Source organism: Arachis ipaensis, chromosome B09, assembly GCF_000816755.2.
Source record: "Arachis ipaensis cultivar K30076 chromosome B09, Araip1.1, whole genome shotgun sequence".
Classification (NCBI taxonomy): Eukaryota; Viridiplantae; Streptophyta; class Magnoliopsida; order Fabales; family Fabaceae; genus Arachis; species Arachis ipaensis.
Genome location: NC_029793.2, coordinates 141,258,218 through 141,262,504, shown reverse-complemented (window position 1 = coordinate 141,262,504; position 4,287 = coordinate 141,258,218).

Here is a 4,287-nt window from a genome sequence, read left to right as displayed (position 1 = left end):
GTTGCAGCATTTTTTTCTTTTTTTTTTTGTTTGTATTCTTATTAAAAATGTGAAAGAAAAAAATTATGAGTAAGTTTACAAAAAGAAGAAAAGAAAATGTTGGAGAATTTTAAATTTTATAGAATTTATTTTAAAAAATGATATCAAAATTTTTTAACCGTGATACAATATATTTTTTAATTTTGACATTGAAATTTTTTAAACGTAGCACATGTTTTTGTTAAGAGAATGAAATAAGAAAATTTATGAGAATGTGAAATATGATGATGATGATGATGAAAAGAATAATAGGAGGAGGAAGGGGTGTTTTGAATTGTGCATATTTTATTAAAAATAAAACTGAATTTTTTTAACTGTGACACATATTTTTGTGAGGAGGATGAAACAAGAAAAATAATGAGAATGTGAAACACAAAGAAAAAGATGACGATGAAGAAGAAGAGGAAAAAGAATTTTGAATTGTGTAAAATTTATTAGAAAATTAGTACATAAAAATTTTAATTGTGACACATAAAATTTTTTTATTTTGACATTGAATTTTTTAACATTGACACAATTTTTTAACTAATTTTTCTTATCATTGAATTGATTGAGTGATATTGAACTCGTATATAAGATGTCTAGTTATTCTTTGTCATTTGTAACAAATTATTATATTTTTTATTTTCAAAATATATTTAAGTGTATTTTGTTGGTTGAGTAAGTTAAGATTTTGGATATGCAATCTTTTAAAATTTTATTGTGTCATTTATAAAAAATTTCAGTGTTATTTTTAATAATTTTTTTGTGTCATTAATATGAAATTTTTGTGTCATTTTTATTATCATTAAATTAATTATGTGATATTTAACTAACTACGAAGAAAAAGAAGGTGATGATAATGATATTGAAGGAAAAAATGAGAAAAAAGATGAAAGAGAAAAAATTAAATAAGAAAGGAAAAGGATAGTAAAAAGAAAATATAAGGAAGAAGAGATGTGTTATAAATGAAAAGAGAGAGAAAAAAAAAAGGATTTAGTGAGTTACGCCGAATGGATCCTCTCAATTTTTGTTAACAATTGAGGAAGTAAAGTGTGATCTCTCACCATTAATTTTATAAGTGGGATCAAGAATAAATATATAAGAGAGAGCAATGAAGTGCTAGAGATTACACTTTATACTCTCAATTTTTTTTTACAATTAAGAGGATCCACTCCCGTGAGTTACGTGACACACCCCCTCTCCAACTTCAGTTATTTCTTTCTCCTGAAATCCTTCTCTGTCTTCGCAATTTTATTTATTCTCTCTTTCTCTTCTCTTCTTCTTCTTCATCATTTCCATCTTCTCATCTCTTCTTCTTGAAATTATTCGCTATCATTAAATCCACTTCTTTCATTTTACTTCCTTCTTCTTCTCTATTCTATTTTATTCATTTAAATTTTATTTATTACAATCCTAAATCATAGAGATTCAATTTAATTAGTAAGGAAAGTATTCAACTTTTGAGTTCTAATTATTATTGAGACTTTAAGGTAACTTTTTGACTCAATAATTAGCTATATTTTTAATTTTTATCATCCTTATACTTGTGGGTATAGTAAAATCCAAAATTAGGGTTATTAGATTAGAAAATTTGGGGTTTTTGTCAAAGTGAGTAAGATTATGTTAATTGATAACATTAGTAGCTCACAAATATCATTATTGTCATATTTTTAGAGTTGTAGAGTTATTGAACATCATTTGATAGCTCGTTGATGTGCTTAAAATTGCTTCCGATTTTCTGGAATCAAGTTGTAAGTGGATATTATGTCTATAATCAGTGACGGATCTAAAAATAATTATATAGAAATCCACTTCCCAACGCAATTAGAAGTCGACTCTTATTGATATTTATAGGTAAAAAAGTTCTTACAATTAATATAGTTGCTATGCAAAAATTAAAGCTAATTTAAAAAGAAGATAAATAATATTCTTTTGAGTTGATTTTTAAAAAGGAACACTAATTTCGTTTAAATTTGAGAATTAATCATTCTAACGAATTTCTAATATAAAATTTTTAAATTGACGATTAAGTACCAAAAGTTGAGTAAAAAATTATTATGGGGTCAAACTTAATAATCTAATGGGGGCAAATAAATATTATTATCATATAATACTCAAAAAAATTTCAAATCGTAATGGGGCGCTCGCCCCCGCACCATTGTACATAGAACCGTCCATGTCTATAATTATTTTTAAGTGTATTATTACCAATATTTAAAGTGAATAATTATTTTTGAATTTTAAAAATATTTGATTATTCTGATTTTTGAAATTAATATTGAGTTATGAAACTTATAATTTTATAAAAATACACACGAGACGATATTTATATATTTTGTAAAGCGTGCATACTTTTTTATTTGACTTTATTGAACTTTAATGGCGGTTATGACGTTAACCTAGATGCATCTGCCTTAGACCTCAGTTAGCAGGGGTGTTACTAGCCTAATGTATAGGCCACATATTAGATCTGTTATACCGTACGGGTACACTAAAGGAAAGGGCTACCCTTAGAGATGGAGCCGCCTAAGTGTGTAATATTCGATTTGATTGATTTCTGGAATGAGAACTCCCATTTCAGTTCATTCCGCTTAATTATTTATCTATTTATTTGCATAATTAATTAATATGAATTCCTCATCTTTGGAAAGAAATATAATTTTTATGGTAAAACTTGTATTGTTTCGTGTGAGTTATAGATATAATATTTACTCACTGAGTTGCTAAACTCACCCTATTATATTCTCATATTTTTTAGATACAAGAGTCATTCCAGATTCCATTCCACTAGTCCCTCAATAAATCTTAGTCATTTCGGTGTGCCCTTCTTCTTTCTAAGGGCCAAGTAATTATGTAATGGAACCTTTATTCAAAACCTAGATTATGTCAATGCTCCATATGCCACAAGTTAGGGGTGTGCATGGTCCGGCTCGACCCGAATACCTGGTCCGGCCCCGAACACTTTAGGGGCTAATTTAGTGTGATTTCACTAGGTCTAGGGTCGGGTAAGGGTCTCAAAAATAGACATGGTCATTATTTCGGGTCGGGTCCGGGTCATAGCTCGAGTCACCCGAACTCGGCCCAGCGGCCCGGTCATCATACACAATTAATATTTTGTGTTATTAGTGATGGATGATGGCTATTCTTATGTGTAATTTAAGTATTGTAAACCTTAATATTTTGTGTTATTAGTTATTATAAGACTATAAGTTAATGTTTTATGTTTAAAATGCAAGATTTTAGACTAATACATAATATTGTGTTATTTATATTGATTTAAATATTTGGTGTTCTTATACAATATTAGTATTGATTATGGCTATGCTTTAATTTCAAAGAAGAGTTGGTTCTTGTTATATTTTTCTAAGGTAGCGTTTGTTTTCGGAGACAGGACACAGAGACATAGACAGTACATGTTTAAAATATGTTTGGAAGCAGAGACATGGACACGGACACATTGTCTCCGAGACAGTTTTTCATATTTTTGTGTCCACTCTTTTACGAAGGACAACGATGGACACGGGAATTGGAAGAGTGGACACGGACCTTTTTATAAATTTTGTTTTCCTTTTTGTCCATAGATATTTTTTATTATTCCACTATTATCCTTTCTTATTTTTCTTATAATTAGTCTTGAAATTTTTGAAAGATAAATATTATTAAAGGTAAAATTAATCTTTTAAAATGCTAAAAAATAATTTATAAGTTGTAATTGATTTTATATAATTTAAAGAAAAATCAGTTTTTAGATAAAAAAATTGGTTTTCTAAATAAAAATAGATTTTTATGTGCAAAAACTAATTTTTTTTCATATAAAAATGGATTCTTTTTTAAAACTGATTTTTTATTTAAAATTAATTTGACTTATTAACCTACACAAATTTTTTTATTAATTTTACTTAAATTTATTTTTTGTTAATCTTAACCATATGTATTCCTACATATTAATAATAAATTTAAAAATAAAATAAATATATTTATAATTTTTATTTTAATATAAATACTATTATATATTTTTTTATTAAAATTTTTGGTCTCTTCAAACATTTTTTCAAGTTTTGTCTGTACTCCTACGTACTCTTATTCTTTATTAAATTAATTTGTACTTGATATAGAAAATTTGGAATCATATGGTTATTTTAGTCATTTTATATAATATTTTAGTCTTGTCCATGTGTATCCAAACATAATAATGGACATTACATTAGTGTCTTGTACATCGTATCCAAACACAATACACAAACAATAATTTTTAGTGTCTCCGTC